The sequence below is a fragment of the Sarcophilus harrisii genome, chromosome 3, assembly GCF_902635505.1.
Source record: "Sarcophilus harrisii chromosome 3, mSarHar1.11, whole genome shotgun sequence".
Taxonomy (NCBI): Eukaryota; Metazoa; Chordata; class Mammalia; order Dasyuromorphia; family Dasyuridae; genus Sarcophilus; species Sarcophilus harrisii.
The window spans coordinates 206,335,192-206,354,282 of NC_045428.1; positions in this window are offsets into that span (position 1 = coordinate 206,335,192).

The following is a 19,091-nucleotide window of genomic DNA, read 5'->3' on the forward strand; positions in this document are numbered from 1 at the left end:
CACCAACAGAGACATAGACCCTAAGAAAATGTTATTTTGGACAATGCTGAAAAGTATGGCATATACTCCACAACTGAAAGGAAATATGGCATTCTTTCTCTCTTTCTCCATATGTGTGTGTGTATAAATATAAATAAATATAACATATATATGTGTCTATACACACATATATAATATAAAATGCTTATATACATGCTATATATACATAAAATATGTATATTATATATGTGCATATGAATATGTCTGTGTGCATATATATGTTAGAATTTAATTGCAACCACACAGAAAAAGAGATATTCCTAAAATTCTTGGTGGCAGGGGGATTACTACAGAAAAATTTTTTCCCATTTATGATAGTCTTGAGGGTTGATATATTTTGAACGTGTTTGCAGATGGCATGGAGATCCATTCAGGGAATAAGTAATTGCTTCCTCTATTGCCAGAAAAATCTAAGTTATCCTATAAAAAAGAAAAAAGAGAGAGAGAGAGAGAGATGTTCCCATAACCTTATTCTAAGGGGGAGGTGGGAGACAAAACTCCAACCACAGCATTTTGAATCCAGTGAGAGAACCACATCCTACATGGGTTTGGAAACTAGGCAGAAGCCATGTATAATGTTCAGTAGCAACAATTCACTGATTGTTTCATGTTCAAGACAAGTCTTGCAAACCACTGCTGGTAAAATAACATGATTTGCATCCTGATGGAGCCAAGGAATGAGAAATGAGCTTTAGAGCCAAATGGCTGAGAACAAAGTCCATTTTCCTGACCCACCCCTAAATTGCCAAATATTGTACAGTGTGAGAGAAGATCAACCGAGGAGCTGGAGCTGGAAGGGACCAGTTTAAGGAGCCAATTCCTTAATTTTTACACTGAAAAAATTAAGACCAAGAGAAATGAAATAACTTTTATAAGGTAGTATATGGAATAAGGACAAGACTCAACATTCAAAAACAAGCCTTTTGATTCCCAAATCAGTGTGCATTTCATCATGTTGCTTCCATAGAAGATTGTATTCACAAGATGGAGGAAAGTTCATCATTGTACTTTGTCATTTGTTTCTTCCCTACTCCCTCTCCACCCTCCAGAGAATGGGTGACATTAATTTTATCTTTGCTACCCAGAAAAAGTTAAGGAATAAAAATCTGGCATCTTTGTCAAATAAAAAGATTTTACTGAAAAAATAGAAAGATTTTAATGAGAAGTGAGGCACTTCACATGTGTATGTTTGTATATATGCATGTGTGTGTTTTAGCTAGAAATTTATGTTTGTACTAGAGATGATTTCTAAGGAAATTTACTTACAAGTATGCAACAATGAGGCCAATAATCAGGAAGTATTAGATTGGAGTTTTGAGATGCAGTGTAGTATTGTGGGAAGAGTGCTGGGGTCAGAGTCAGGAAATCTGGATTCAAATTCTGAGACTTATCAGTTGTGTCACTTTAATGAAGATGTTACAATTCTCAACTTCAGTGTCTTATTTGTTAAACAGTAATAATTATACCTCTTAATTTAAAAGATTGTTTCAAGGAAGGGAAGAAACTATGTAGATGTGATTTACTGTAACAACATTAAAATATTAGGCATAAAATATTAGCCTTTGTCCCTAACACAAAAATCACAAAAGTCTTTGTGCAGTTTGAAACTTATAAGCACTAAGAGTTTTGAGACACAATATATTACACTGTCAAAATCAGAATTTTGGGGTAATTCCTCACTTTCTTCATGACTGTTTTTGTGGCATTTAGCAACTTCCTGAATTTCTGGGCTAAACTGATGGGGTTAGGAAGGATATAAAACAAGTTATAGACAACTCTTTATTTCCAGAATTTTGCCTTCCTCCTCCCCTCCAATATACATAAGCATTGAGCCAGATTCTCTGACTGACAAATCCTGGTTTTATTTAACAACCAGAGTATGGGATAAGGGAGCTGGGTTCTGTCCCTTCCACTACTGACTTGCTATGTGACTTTGAGAAAATCACTTTATCCATAACTCAATTTTGCCCTTTGTAAATGGTGATATGAATACCTGCCTGATCTATTTTAAAGGGCTATTGTGAAGACTGAATGAGAGAATGGATGCCTTGTGTTTTATTAGGTGGCTATTATTTTAATTTTAATTGTTTATGCTGCCTTAAAACCTGTAAGAAAAAAGTGGCTAAGATAATTGTCACCAAAATAATTGCGCCTGTAACTTTAGAGCATCAAGTTAGTTCCTGATATGCAAATAGCTACCACCAACAAAGAATATAATTTATCTTTGTGTCAGTGCCCTCATTCTCATCTTACATCCTTAGTATTGCCAATTCTTCCCTGTTATCAGGAGATTGATGAAACATTACACATTTAAGTGATAAGTTTTTTTTGGGGGGGAGGGGTCACAAAAGTTTGAAATCGTTTTTCTGCCTTGATCTGGATTTCCTACCAGTTCAACAAACACATGATGCTTTAATAGAAAGAAAGCCTGAGTTCTCCTAAGACTTTAAATAATATGTCAGGGTGATAGAAATCACTGGGGGTGGTTGGGAGGGATTAAGTTAAATCAACATTCACAGTTGTTACACGTTCATTGCTGGCATGGGGAGAAGAACAGAACACTACAAGATGAAGCTGGGTTGTTCTTTCTGTTCTGAAAAGATTTATATAGTCAGGGAGCATATCTGTTTAAAAAATGGGTCTCAGTGTGGAGAAGATATTTTATTCAACTATTGCCTATGGAGGGTATGACCTGCAGAGCTGTTAACCTGTGAAAAACTACTTTAGCTGTGCAGTTTCTCTTTTTTAAAGGCCTCTGGCCTCATCTGGCATGGCGCCCTCCTGCCTCCTCTCCTGTGGAGTGTCTCTATCACGCCTCTAGCAAGAGAGGTGGGTGGGAAGATAGTTTTGTCATTAAGCCAGCTAACAGGGTTTTATGAACCAGCCAGGTTCTGCTTGGCTAATAGCTTTTTAAAGAGGCTTAGGGAAAGAAAAGAGGTCTTGGGCTGAAAAGAAATCCTTTATTCCCCCCCCCACCCCCACCTCCGGTTTGGATGGTTTCAAATGGTAGGAAGATGGCATAAGCAAACAGGCAACATTCACTTGTAGGAGTAAGAGTCTGTAGACTTAAAAGAAAAAAAATAAAAAGGAAAGAAAAGGAAAGTAGGAAAAAAAGAAGGCAGGAAGGGAGGAAGGTAGAAAAGCAGGAAGGAAAGTAGGAAAGAAGGAAGAAGGAAGGAAGGAGAGAGGAAAAAAAGATGAATACACTACATATATTGGATTCAGCCAATGGTTGGGATAATTTCAAACTAAATAGAATGAACCAAAATAATTTATTAATTAGGGAATCCTTCTAGAATGTCCTCACGATCAGTTTCTTCCTTTGATGCAATTATCTCTGACTTTATACATCTATTTATAATATTTCTGACTTCACCAAAAACATATGTAACCCTGGAGCTGCTTATAAAGCAAGCTTCAGCTGGTGTAGAAGGCAGCTGTCTACCTGGAAAAAGGTGTGAGCCAAGGGAGGCCTTTGACACCTGTGTTATAGAAATTATAATAGATGTGAGTTCCTTTAAAAAATCAAGGATAGCTATTGGTTTAAAAGGCAATTATTATTTGCAGTCTGGGAATTTTCAAAAATTCCACCCTTAAATTATGAATGGTAGCATTGGTTGGCTGATTTCAGAGATCTGAGAGAAAAGCATTAGTATTGGTAATGTGGCATGAAACATAAGCTTGATAAAAAAATAATTAAGAAATAGTAAAAACAATTATCATCCTTGCCAAGTCTAACTACTTATTATCTGGAACGCATTAGGAAGGCAGTGTAAAAGAACTACAGATACAAAGTAAGGCAAATACAGTCCTTATTCCCAAGGAACTGACAATCATCATATGTACCAAGATAATATAAGTAAATAATTAGATTCACACAGGGTATATTCATATAGATAGAAGGTACACTAGCATCTGTGGTTGAGGATGAGAAGTAGAATTGGTAAAAGTATACGGTAGAAGATGTATTTTTATTTGAGACTTGAAGAAATACCAGGAAATTAAGAGGAAGATATTAGAAATTCCAGGCACAGGAGAGAACCAGTGTAAAATTTCAAGGATGGGAGATAAGTGATGGAGTACCTTTTGTGAAGAACAGCATATACATCAGTATAGTTGGAGAAAAGAAGGCAGTTGAAATATAATGGAAAGTGGAAAGGGTCCTATTGGTCAACTGTTAAAACAGAGGACTTATCTTTGATATTAGAGACAAAAGAAAGCCAGAAAGAGAGAGACTGAGAAAGACAGAGAGATAGACTAAGAGGGAGAGACAAAGAGACAGAGACAGATACACACACACACACACACACACACACAGAGACAGAGAGACAGAGAGAGAGAGAGACAGAGACAGAGAGAGAGACAGAGAGAGAGAGACACACACAGAGAGAGACACAGAGAGAGAGAGAGACAGAGAGAGAGAGAGAGACAGAGACAGAGAGAGACAGAGAGAGAGACAAAAAGAGCGCTGTGAACTGTGCTAAACTGATAAACACTGAGGATACAACACAAAAGACAAGACAGTGCCTGCCTTCAGGAAGCTTTTACTCTATGCATCTTAATGGTGAAAGACACATAAAAATATGGAAAGGTTGGAAGTAGGTATAAAGAAGCAAAGTTCCAAATGAGTATCTAAAAAAGTCCAGATAGGAATTGAGCTCATGAAATGGTGGGGAGGGTTAAGAATTCTAAAAAAGGGCTAGATGGCACAGTGGATAGAGCACCAGCTCTGAAGTCAGGAAGACCTGAGTTCAAATTTGGTCTCATGTACTTAATACTTCCTAGCTATGTGACTCTGGGCAGGTCACTTAACCCCAATTGTTTCAGGAAAAAAAAAAATTCTAAAAGAGTTCCCCAGGGCAGAGGAAACTCCAAAAAGGAGAAAGCATCAATTCCAGGAAGAAGATGAACATATCAAATGCTACAGAACACCAAGAAGTTGAAGTTGATGAAAAGGTCATTAGACTTGGCAATAAAGAGATCATTATTAACTTTGACTAGTTAAGTTTCAGTTAAGTGACAAAGGCAAAAGTCAAGATAAGACTAGGTGAGAACATCAATGGAAGTTCTGGATGGTGGCTATCTATCTGTGAACTAGAATTTTAGTAAATGATATAACCAGAGTAATTGAAACTGAATTCATACTGCGCGCACACACACATACACACACACACATGTATTACATACACAGTATTTAATAATCAGATTTTTTTTTCCAATATAAAGATTGGCTCCATCATTCCCTACCTTTCAAGATGTTAGACAATCTATTTACAAATTAAGAATGCCAATGGGAATGTAGCTAATAGATAAGAGCAGAAAAGAAATATATAGGATAATCTCTTTGGAGAATGTGATACCGATAACTTTCTGTTACTTATGATACTGTTCTTAATTGCTTTCACCATTGGCTTCAGAGACATATCATAGTTCTCCTTCTAACAGTATAATTGGCTTTTTTTTGTTTTGTTTTGTTTTGTTTTTGGTACTCCTAGTCCCTTAAAATGTCTGTTCCTTAAAGTTTTTACTTTTCTACACTCTCTTCTGATTATATTCTCTCCCTTAGTAAACTTATCCACTCTTAAGTATCACTTTTAAGCAGATGATTCTCAATTCTATATTTTCAGACCTGAATGTTCTTTTAAGTTCTAGACATTTCTTTCTAAATGTATACAGGATATTTCTACCTAATTGCCTTGCAGGCACCTAAAACTCAACATGTCTAAAAATATACTACTTATAGTTTCCCCAAACTATTCCCCTATTTTATATTTTATTCTGTCAGCTAAAATCAAATGTTTGAAAAATTTACTTTCTTTGAGTTTTTCTTCTCTCACCTAAAATATTAAGTTACCAAAGTGCCATTGTCTCAATCTCAACTGCAATCTGGATGCCCACATCATTATTAAGTTGAAAGCTATCCAAAAAGTTACCAAAAACTCTTGATTACTAAGTCTTATTAGACTTATGGTCCAATTCTCTCTAATAACCTGACAAAAATTAGATTCATTATGTTCTCCCTTAAAACTATTCCTCTTTCTAACTTTTCTATTTTGGTTAAGGGAACCTTTGAGGCATCTAGGTTCTCAACTATGTGTCATTTTTACTACTCAATCTCACTTAGTCATCATATCTAATTAGTTGCCAGATACTGTCATTTCTATCCCTGATAGCCCGTTGATAACAGGCATCCTTTGTTTCACCCTTAATTTTATTGGGAAATTTTCTTCATTACAAATAATGTTTGCTGATGGTTTTAGATAGATGCTGCTTATTATTTTAAGGAAGAATCCCTTTACCATATGCTCTCTGATATTTTTTAACAGGAATGAGTGCTGTATTTTGCAAAAACTTTTTCTGCTTTATTGAGATTATCACCTGATTTCTGTTGATTTTCTTATTGATATGGTTAATTCTGGTAATACTTTTTCTGATATTGAAACAGTCCTGCATTCCTGGTATAAATCCCACTTGGTCAGAGTATGTTATCCTGTTGAAAAGTTGTGCAATCTTTTTTGCTAGTATTTTATTTGAAATTTTTTGCATCAATATTCATTAGGGAAATTGTTCTGTAATTTTCTTTCTCCGTTTTGGTTTTTCCTGATTTAGGTATCAGCGACGTATTTATGTCATAAAAGGAATTTGGCAGAATCCCTTCATTACATATTTTTCCAAATAGTTTATGTGGTATTGGAATTAATTGTTCTTCAAATATTTGGTAGAATTTACTTGTAAATCCATCGGACCCTGGAGATTTTTCTTGATTCCATTGATGGCTTGTTCAATTACTTTTTTGTAAAATGGGACTATTTAAATAATTTATTTCCTCTTCTGTTAATCTGGGTACTTTATATTTTTATAAATAGTCACCCCTTTCTATTAGATTGTTGAACTTCTTGGCATACAGTTGGGCAAAATAGTTACTGATTATTACTTTAATTTCTTTTTCATTGATGATAAGTTCACCATTTTCATTTTTGATATGGTACTTTGGTTTTTTTCTTTCCCTTTTCTATCAAATTAACCAAAAAGTTTACCAATTTTATTATTTTTTTCATAAAACCAACTTTTAATTTTATTTTAGTTCAGTTGTTTTCTTAGTTTTATTTTATTAATCTCTCCTTTGAATTTTAGAAGCTACCTAGTGTTTTTAATAGAAATAGTGTTAGATTTTGTTAAAAATCTTTTTGTATACTAATTGAGACAATCATATGATTTTTGTTTTTTTCTTATTGATTTTCTTAATTAAGCTGATATTTTTAAAAAAATATATTTAGACATTCCTGAATTCCTGGTATAAATTCTATCTGATCATTTTGAATGATCTTTGTGATATATTGTTGTATTTTTCTTCCTAGTGTTTTACTTAAAAATTTTGCCTCAATATTCATTAGGAAAAGTGGTCTATACGTTTTTCCTTTGTTTTTGCAATTTTTGGTTTAGTATCAGTGTATATGACCATCTCATTAAGTCCCTGAATTTCTTTATCCAGCAAATACTGTGCTACATGGCCATGAGTCACATAATATGATCTCATCAGAATCAGAAGTAAAAAACAGTGGAAACAAAAGGGGAGTATAAGTTGCCTCCATCATATTACCAAGGAAATAACTAACTGTTGAAAGAGGTATAAAAGGCAATATAGAGAGCATACATGCCTGGAAAAGAAATGGACTTGTCATGCAGCAGCTATTGAATTTGGATTGACCTAGTTAGTACTGGTGTTCCTGAGAGTCTAAAAGAAATAGAGGAAAGCTCTTATTGTATTCAACAAAACTTCTATTGATGGTTTACCAAAAACCATAGAAAAAATTGCATAAAACATGAATGGATTATGAAACTTTAATTTCCCATCACAAAAAATGTATCAACAAAAGAAATTAATTTTTTGGAAAAAGATGGAAAACAATATCTTTTTAGTCATGGAAAATATATTGAATGGTTTTACTTGAACTATGGTTATTAAAAGGGAAATTTTCCATTTGGGGGTGGAAGGGAGTTAAAAGTTGGTTAATTCAAACTTATACAAACTTGATTTATTCCTCAATCAATAAATCATCAAAGGATCTTAACAGGTAATTTTTCAGATGAAGAAATTAATTTTCTATTGTTATTTGAAAATATCTCAGTATTGAGCAGAAAAGTGCAAATTAAAACAACTCTGAGATATGTCCTTATACCAACTAGATTGGCTAACATGACAACAGGAAAATGACAAGTGTTGGGGTGTGTGACTCAGAATGGTGAGTGGTCACCATTTAATAAAAAGCTGGAGATCATTCTAGGAGCAAAATAAAAGTTTACCATACATTCTTATGAGAAGCAGGTGTCCCTCCAGTCAAGCAAGCAATTGAAGGGAGGAGGCACCTTTTAGGACAGGTTTTACACTTTAAATAGTCCCTAATGCAACCAACCCTCATTGGCTGATGGTCTTACATTCTAAATGAGGGAACTACTCAAGAAATTGAACTTTGGCCAATAAGTACAGAGTTGTCCAAATTTGATTGAAGTAGGGAGAAAATGATGTCATGGGAGGATAGCAGGAAGGGGATTTAGGTATGCCCTTGAGTCAAAGCTCAAGGACCTTCAGGACTACTCCAACTCTGAAGTAGATGAAGTTGATTTTCACAACTATCTTGAGAGATCTCACCCCATGTGGTTCAGTCCCTGCTCTTAGTTGTACACTGAGGTCTCTTCAAATTTTTTTTAACATAATTTCACATTCCCATCTAATTCCTTATCTCCTTCTGTTCCTGTCAGTCTTCTTGGGCCACTGGCTCCCACCCTTTTCTTTTTAACACCATCAATCTAACAGAACCTTCAATTTTCTCTTCTAACCTGATCATTCTGGATAATGAGTTTTGGACTATTCTAGTTATCGTTTGACTCAAACAAGGTATGCAGATAGGGAGTAATAAAACACCATTAAGTGCTATAGGGCCAAACTAAAGATGCTACTTCCACCAGCTTTCCCCCAACCAGGACCACCAGGAAGTATTGAACGGTGAGGTCCAGGTCTGTACAAGAACATGAGCAAGTTTTCTAATGTTCTTAGTGATTTCTTTTACTAGATTTCCACTGTCAGAAATCCTTATACAATATGTTGATAAATTTAGTTTCACACAACCTTCCCCTCCCTTCTTCAGCTAACAAATAATCTAGCATAAGTCTATGCTGTAAAATGGCTTCTCTGGTTTGAGTAGCTTGGTCAGCCAAAAAGATCTAGTGCCTTATCTGTCTGATTGTCTAATTTCTACAACTGCTTGAAGTCTAATTATCCCATTCAACATATATATATATATATATATACCCCTATTACCAGCCAGGTGGCTGGCCCATACTCTTTAACTTTCAGGGGCCAGGTGTCACCCCAACCATTTGCATCTCCAGTTTGGGTAATGGAGGTATTTAAACCCTCTTCCCAGATGATCATACAACTGAATCTCTAAATATTTGTCTGCCTGTTCAGGAAGAAAGAAAGATTTTGGCTTTATTAATCCAATATAACAGATCCCTGTCCAATTAGGAAATATTCAGAAGGTGAGTATAGGCAGTTAAGCCACAGATCTAGTAGTGGTCCTTTAGAGCAGGTTGTTCCCTTGAAAATGCGTCTGAGCTATTTCTTGTAAAAGGGTATTAGTCTCTCATCCTTATGGGACCTTTCCCCACGAAAGTAACATAGTGACATTTCCATAATCCTTGCTCCTTCTTCCAACTACAATTGGCAACTGGCCATTGATCTGGTAGGCTGGAAGTATTCCAAAATGTGGAAAACAGAGTCCCATATTCCCCAAGTGCCCCTGGAGTGACATTGTACCAGCCCCATTGATAATTATACCCATCTCAATGATAATTGTACCCACTTATATGTTCCCTTTCCTCTTATTCTCCTTTATACAACTTAATACATCCCACTCTATTTCATTACACTCAGCTGTAGGAACCTGTTAATAGCAATATCCTTGTTCTCCTCCTGTTTCTGGGAAAGCATCCACAATGCAGCTTTTCCAATCCTTCCCACATTTCAATTGGGGCTTCATCCCCATGTCTTGTCAATATTTAGACATTTCCATTCGATCAATTGTTTTTGGCTTCAAATATGCTCTCTAGTAAGTCCATTCAAATACACTATTTCCCAGCTTCAAACCTTTCCCTGTCTGAAATAAGCAGTATTTCCCTTTTCTGTTGTCTGTCAATGGCAACTGGAGTTTCTCTTCTAAGTTCCAGAAACCAGTCCCATTGTGAATTTGGGATTAGTTACTGAGGATCCAGGCTGGGCTTAAGGGGACAAGTACTCAGGGCCATTGCCTCAATTGGTGGGATCCATTATAGATCCAACAATTTGTTAAGTTAAAAGTCCTTCCTATATTCTACATGTCCAGGAGGAATTGGTTCTCATCTCTGGGAGGTAAAGATCTGTTCTCTATGACCACCATGATTATCATGAGGAAACAAGTAAACCCAAAGCCCAGGGAAAACTCCATGAGGTTAAACTATTTATTACACACTGTGAGGTTAAGGTGAAATTCCTATGGGAAACAGGCAAAGAGGCCCAAAGTAATTAATGTAAAAAAAGTCATACATAGACAATTATTACAATGCACTGGGTTCAGAGATTGTGTTCCCATTCAGTGGAGGCCCCCTCTTCAAATGTAATTTGAGGTCTTCCTCATCTTCAACTGTCCACTCCAATAAAGATGGTGCCACAGGTCCTTTTGTTCTGGTATGGTGTGTCCATTTTCATTCTTGGGTCTGAATTGCAGTGTCTGAGGTCAGTATCACCTAGTAGGGTCTGTCCCAGCATGGAGTCAGCTTCTCATCCTTCCAGGATCAGATCAAAACCCAATCTTCAACCTGAATTCTATGAATAGGGAAACCTATAGAAGGAGTCTGAGCTATTAACCCTTTTTGTTGTACCAATGATTTAACAAATCTTTTAATCATTTAAAGAAAGATGGACAGAAGCAGCTACACCCAAAGAAAGAACACTAGGAAATGAATGTAAACTGTTTGAATTTTTGTTTTTCTTCCCAGGTTATTTATACCTTCTAAATCCTATTCTCCCTGAGCAACAAGAAAACTGTTTGGTTCTGCACACATATATTGTATCCAAGATCTACTGTAACCTATTTAACATGTATAGGACTGCTTGCCATCCAGGGGAGAGGGTTGAGGGAGGGAGGGGAAAAATCGGAACAGAAGTGAGTATAAGGGATAATGTTGTAAAAAATTACCCTGGCATGGGTTCTGTCAATAAAAAGTTATTTAAAAAAATAGATTGTTGGTTCCTTGAAGACAAACATGTCATTTTTAATTTGGATCCTTAGTAACTATTATAGTGCATGAAGCAAAATAGAGACTCAAAATTTATATATTGATTGATTATGCTTAGAGTATTTTTTTATTCCAGTTATTATTCCAAGTTCTCATTAAAGAAGCTAGCCCTCTGTATCCCTAGTACCTAAATACCAGTGGCATAGAGAATAGATAGATGGCTTCAGAGTATGGTTTCAAGTCATTTAATCTCTCATTGTTCTATGCAGGCTATAAACTGAAGAGAAGGTACTGACCTGTTTTGGTAGAGGGCATTTCCTTGCTTGGGAGTTGTGAAATAACAGATTTAGCTCCCTTGCTGATATATAATTTAATCATTTGCCATTTTATTTCTTGATTCATCTTATTCTACTTTCCCAGAAGAGGGAGGATGTCAAAAGGTGATCACATTGTTCTGCTAGCCCGGTAGGATCTTCTATTAAGAGCCTCATTTCCTTCTTTAAGGTCCTGACTTATGTATTACTCAGGGGAGTTCTTGATTTGCACCCTTAAGGGCCATGCCCATCCTCTAGACTCTGCCTCACAACAAAGAACAGTGACTGCTTTTAATTGGAAAGGCCCTCTTAATTGAAGAGGTCTCAAAATTAATCCTGGGATAGCTATTAACCCCCAGGGTTCAGAGCATTTTTAAAAACCAAAGGACATCAGTGGCTTAGTAGGAAACCTAATAGACATCAAGGCCTCCTACCTGAACTGACTCTCTGGGTCCCCCACACTCATCCCTGCCACCCTGATTCCACCTAACCAGGAGAAATTAGCTTTCCTGGAAATTGGAGGGAAAGTGCAGTTTATACCCTAGACTCTAGGCCACTTAACATTTTTACTATAGACAAGAATTTTTGCTCCTAGAATTTTTCTCTCCCATTCTTTTTTGATTGGCATCCTATGCCCCTGCCAGCAATTAGCTCATTAACTACCTTCAGCTGGGGAGCTCTGTGGGCAGTGGGGGCATTTGGTATTGTTAGGTGGGCTATCAGTATTCTTAAAGGCAGCCCACAGATGGGATCTGATGCATTTCCTGCAAAAGGCTCCATTCTTAAATGTCACCATCTCAACTCTGGATGATTCCTCACTTTTAATCTGCTCCTGAGATCTGTTTTCTCTGGGCTTCAAGCTTTGGATTTTCAATTGCTCTTCAGCCTGGAAAACATGGGATGACTGACTTGGACAAACACTGCTCAGATGCCCTGCTGTTGTTTTTAGACCTCACACCTCCCCTCCTGGCATGAACCCCAAAATGAACTAGGGCCATCTCTATAACCCTTGTCATTTTGAAGCAGCTACGAAATAAGAGACTTCTGCCCATTTTATCCCAAATGAATTTGGGGGTGACTGCTTGAGGGGGGAACGACTAAGGGATCCCGAAATTCTATGAAAACTCCTTCAAAGAGAAATTCTCCTTGAATCCTCCTCTGTGAAACCCACCCCAAGAAACCAAGACAAAGTGGTTTATCTTGATGGGACTAGTTGAAGTATTAAATTCCAAGATTTTCTAGCCCTATTGTCATCTCAAACTCCCAGTAAATGGTCTCATATAGGCCTGGGGGTAGTGATAGCATTGAGGGAATCTCTGAAACTTCTCTCTCAGATTTCCTTGTAAAAATGGCAACTTGGGGCTCAATTCTAGCAAAAGACCTAATATGCCATGCCAAGGAAACTCTCTCTTCCTGGCATAGCAGCAAACTCTGCCCGCTGGAATGATATTCTCTTTCAGTGTTACCCTCTCTTTATCCTCACCTATTTCCCTAATGAGACTTTATATCTCTCTGTTGGGATCTCTCTACTAGAAACTTTACTTCTATTCCAGGACCTTGCCACTAAGGAATTAAGTCTTTCTATTCATGCATAGGATGAATGCCAATAATAAACTTCTTTTTATTAGTCTAGCTTTTCAGGTTTGTAAATTCCTTTATGAAGGATCTCTGTGCCACCAGAAAGGGGGTTTCCAAAACTCCCTACCTTGCTCTGAATCCCAAGGGGATTTAGGGAAGCCAAACCTCTTCATTTGGTTCCCTGAACTCCCAAACCTGCCACTAACCTCATCATTTAACTCTCTGACCACCAGGAACTTTAATCTAATCTCATCATTTTGGTTCCCTGAATTTAATCTCATCAACCTCAGTCATCCAAGAAGGCCTATCCTAACAGAGTACCCTCCAGAGTCTAACTCAACTCAAGGGGCTCACAGGGGCTTACCTCTGGGTTGTTGTGCAACAAATTGCTTGACTGATCTGTCCTCACACCTAGCCCAGCTGGTCTGAATTTTTACCTCAGAGTTTCTCACTTTTGCTTTTGCTCTGAGTCTCTTTACTTGGGGTCCACTTTACCTTGGAGAGCAAGGAGAAGGTCCTGAACACTGGCGGGCTGCCTAAATGCACACTAGCGCCCAACAGTTCTCCTACTCACCAAGTAATGTGATCCGGACTAGCCCCCAAAACTGTGTGGCCCAGAATGGTGAGTGGTCACCATTTAATAAAAAAACTGGAGATATCTCTAGGAGCAAAATAAAAGTTTATTGTACATTTTCATGAGAAGTGGGCGTCCCTCCAGTCAAGTAAGCAATCAAAAGGAGGAGGTACCTTTTGGGACAGGTTTTACACTTTAAATAGTCCCTAATGCAAATATCCCTCCCACCACTGACCATCATTCTCATTGGCTGAGGGTCTTACATTCTAAACATGGGAAGTACCCACGAAATTGAACTTTGTCCGATAAGTACATAGTTGCCCATATTTGATTGAAGTAGGGAGAAAATGATGTAATGAGAAGATACCAGAAAAAGGACTTTTAGGTATGCTCTTGAGTCAATGCTCAAGGACCTTCAGGCCTACTCCATCTCTGAAGCAGATGAAGCCTTACTCAATTTTCACAGCTGTCTTGAGAGATCTTACCCCATCTTGTTCAGGGGGTATGTGCTAAAATTGGGACACAAGTGTTAGAGGAATTGATGAGTCTTCCTGACTTTAGTTCTGGAGGCTATTCATTGAGCCATTTAGTTATTTTCTGAAAAGGTTTAAGGGGTTCCAAAAAATTGTATTATTTTATTTAGACCCAGTTTATTTGCAATTCCAATTTCAGCAGAGAGAGACATTGGGTGATTTGGTAAAGTTTAATGTAAGAAACATCTTTACTTTTAATACATACTGAATATATATTAGGCAGAATTAAGAAGAAACAATACTTGACTAAATCCTATGGGCATAGAATAAATCTTCATCTAGTTATAAAAAATGTGTTTTTTTTTTCTTTCAGGTTTCTATTGGAAGAGAACAATTTAAAATAAGGATGAAATTATTTCAATAACAAAAAATTCCCAATTTCTGCCAAAAATATTTGTGTTTTTCAGGACTCAGAAAAACCACTAGGTACTTCTATCAATAGTTTTTCCTTTTTGGTCACTAAGCCAGATTGTCACTCACCAAAGTCTCCTGTTACTCTAGTTATCTCTTCCAGATGTCTGAATGGCTCTTGCAAAACCTCTAAAATTCAAGCTCTTCCCATTCTTTCTTATCCTTTCTCAGTTTTTGCTTCCAGTGAACTATATCTGAATTCTTTGAGTTGAAAGCTGGCAACTTTCCAGGAAGTTAACACTTTATTTTTTTCTATTGAAATTCAAACTGCTTCTTTTAAAGAAACCTTTTAATATCACCCTAGGGGATTTAAACTGGGAGAGTGAAAAATCATAGAATCCAAATGCCTGTAAGGAAGCTGGACTCAAACATTTTTAAGTCATAGCACATTAACTATAGTGGAAAGGCCAGGTGTGGGAAGTATAGAGAAAACTCCACAGCCTATCTTCCCAAATTCATCTGCTTGATTGGTAGGATGAACTCTTATTTTTATTGAACTTCTTTTGAATTAGAATGCTGGCTGTAAAATTATGAGTAAACTATCTGAGGTAACTGAAGAAAATCTTTACTAATAGCCTTAGCTGTACCAGATCTAAAATTATATTATAGAGCAGCAGTTACCAAAACTATTTGGTATTGGCTAAGGAATAGATTAGTTTATCAGTGGAATAGGTTAGGTTCAAGGGATAAAACAGTCAACAAATATAGCAATCTAGTCTTTGACAAACCCAAAGACCCCAGCTTTTGGGATAAGAACTTACTATTTGATAAAAATTGCTGGGAAAATTGGAAACTAATATGGCAGAAACTAGGCATTGATCCATACTTAATGCCGTACACCAAGATAAGGTCAAAATGGGTTCATGACCTAGGCATAAAGAATGAAATTATTAATAAATTAGAGGAACACAGGATAGTTTACCTCTCAGACCTGTGGAAGGGGAAAGTCTTTATGACCAAAGCAGAACTAGAGATCATTACTGATCACAAAATAGAAAATTTCGATTATACCAAACTGAAAAGTTTTTGTACAAACAAAACTAATGCAGACAAGATTAGAAGGGAAGCAATAAACTGGGAAAATATTTTTACAGTCAAAGGTTCTGATAAAGGCCTCATTTCCAAAATATATAGAGAATTAACTCTAATTTATAAAAAATCAAGCCATTCTCCAATTGAAAAATGGTCAAAGGATATGAACAGACAATTCTCAGATGAAGAAATTGAAACTATTTCTAGTCATATGAAAAGATGCTCCAAGTCATTATTAATCAGAGAAATGCAAATTAAGACAACTCTAAGATACCACTACACACCTGTCAGATTGGCTAAGATGACAGGAAAAAATAATGATGATTGTTGGAGGGGATGTGGGAAAACTGGGACATTGATGCATTGTTGGTGGAGTTGTGAACGAATCCAACCATTTTGGAGAGTAGTTTGGAACTATGCTCAAAAAGTTATCAAACTGTGCATACCCTTTGATCCAGCAGTGTTACTACTGGGATTATATCCCAAAGAGATTATAAAGAAGGGAAAGGGACCTGTATGTGCACGAATGTTTGTGGCAGCCCTTTTTGTAGTGGCTAGAAACTGGAAACTGAATGGATGTCCATCAGTTGGAGAATGGCTGAATAAATTGTGGTATATGAATATTATGGAATATTACTGTTCTGTAAGAAATGACCAACAGGATGATTTCAGAAAGGCCTGGAGAGACTTACACGAACTGATGCTGAGTGAAATGAGCAGGACCAGGAGATCATTATATACTTCAACAACAATACTATATGATGACCAGTTCTGATGGACCAGGCCATCCTCAGCAACGAGATCAACCAAATCATTTCTAATGGAGCAGTAATGAACTGAACTAGCTATGCCCAGAAAAAGAACTCTGGGAGATGACTAAAAACCATTACATTGAATTCCCAATCCCTATATTTATGCCCACCTGCATTTTTGATTTCCTTCACAAGCTAATTGTACAATATTTCAGAGTCTGATTCTTTTTGTACAGCAAAATAACGGTTTGGTCATGTATACTTATTGTGTATCTAATTTATATTTTAATGTACTTAACATCTACTGGTCATCCTGCCATCTGGGGGAGGCGGTGGGGGGTAAGAAGTGAAAAATTGGAACAAGAGGTTTGGCAATTGTTAATGCTGTAAAGTTACCCATGCATATATCCTGTAAATAAAAGGCTATTAAATAAAAAAAAAATAGCCTTATAAATACAATTAAAATCTGCAACTCTTTTTTGGTTTGTTTATTTTTATTTTTGTATACCAATTATCAGTTCTGTATTAAAGTATGCGAAGATGTAAACAATCAAACTCAGACAAGTATTAGAAATCAACAAATCCCAAAAGCATATGGGGGTGATCATAATAAAAAAAATAAAAAAACCTTTTCTTTGTAGTTTATTAACATGATGTTTTATCTTTCAACACTTGGCCACTCACAGCATAAAAGTTTAATAAATAGAATTGAATGGGACCAGGTGAAGTTTTCTCAAAAACTCTATGAGATGAAGTAGATCAGGCCTTAGGCCCAAATTTTAGGAGTCACATGATTTTTAGGACTAGAAGTCTCTAGGGCAAGAAAGATCAGACCCTAGGCCTAAGCTACAGGAAATGACAGCAAGTGACAGCACCCACAGGAAGCAGACAACATTGGTGACCATAGGTCAATAATAGTTACTTCCTTTTTTAGTGCATCCAGTGAAAAGATTTGGGTCTTTTGCTATTTAACCAGTTTTACTGAAATGGACAAAAGACTGGCCCCCTCATCCCTGGGTCAAGGGGCCTCAGGCTTATAGGAAAATGTTGCTTAAACTAAAGTAAGGGAAGTATTATGTTCAATCAGAATGCTTGCCTAACAATGTCAGACATCCTGTAAGTCCCCAGCATCCCCCTTCTCCAGCTAGAGGTCGAGTCACTGTTGTAACCGCAAGGCAGAACAAAATTGCTTATAAGCCTGTCTCTATTCAGGTTCGAGGCAGTACTATACTGAGAGTCTGCCCCGGCCCTGGCCGGTAAATAAACAATAAATGATTTCTAAATTACAAACACCTTGCCTGTCCTGAATTTTATTGCCTGGGCTATTTCATTACTATTTCTGGCTTGCTAGGCCAAGGCACATGTTGGGAGCTGGGAGCTGAGGGACTCTATGTCTGCTCAGGTGTGCTTGGACCTCTCCTTGCGAAGAATGAATAAATACTTTCTCTTTGTATCTGAAGATGTTTCTGATTAATAAATTTAGGGAAGGGGTCTAGCATCCATTCCACATGGAAACATCAGGCTTTTCAAAATGACAAATGGTTTTAAAGAGTTCGAAAGGACTTTAACAGATCCTACCATCTACTTCTCTGCTAGAACTTATCAAACATATAGAATAAGTTAGGGACAAGCATAGTGTTGCATAGGATACTAGGAATAAGTAGTTGTTGATGTTCAGAAAATGCCAAGAGAATTAGATTTATATTGTCAATTCCAAAAGTACATGTGGATGTTCTACTGACTCAACATTTCCTGAGATAAAATTGTTCTCTTCTCCCCAGAAATAGTCCTTACTAACTGATTTTACTATTTCTGTTTTTTGAGCAATCATTGATAGACTTCTCCATGTAAACATTTTTGGTTTTATTTTTGACTCCTTTCCTTCATCTCTTCTACTTAATCACTTATTCAGTCTTATTGTCTGTCTCTGCATTATCTCTTTTTTAAATGGCATTTTATTTTTCTTCAATTGTCTGCAAAAATACTTTTATCATTTTTTAAAAAAGTTTTGAGTTCCAAATTTTCCCCCCTTTCCTCCCTCATCTGTGAGATGGTAAAATAATCTGATGTGTTATACATTTGCAATAATGTAAGACATATTTCTGTGTTAGTGAATTCTCTGTGATATTTCTTGAATATATACACCCTTTTTAGTCCAACTGCCAATTCTTTATGCCTACAAACACTACTTTATGGCAGGCCTTCATTATCACATTCCTGGACTATTGAAGTAGATAACTACTGTAATCTGCTGCTCCCTTTCTACCCAACTTTCTCATTTCATGCAATTATTAGGCACATCTTTTTTAATCCTCTGCCACCAAATTTTGAATTTATTTATATTTTCAATGGAGTAATTTAGCCTCCTCAGTCTGGCATTCAAAATTTGATACAAATGTGTGCCATTCTCTCTTCCTAGGTTTATCTCATATTACCACCTTTATACTTTGTCCTTCAGACAAACTGGAATGCTTACTATCTCCTATATGCTCCTCATATTTTTCTAACATTAGTTTTGCTATAGTTGTTTCTTATTGCTGGATGCTTAATTGCAACTCATTTTTGAAAATCCAAATCCAATGTC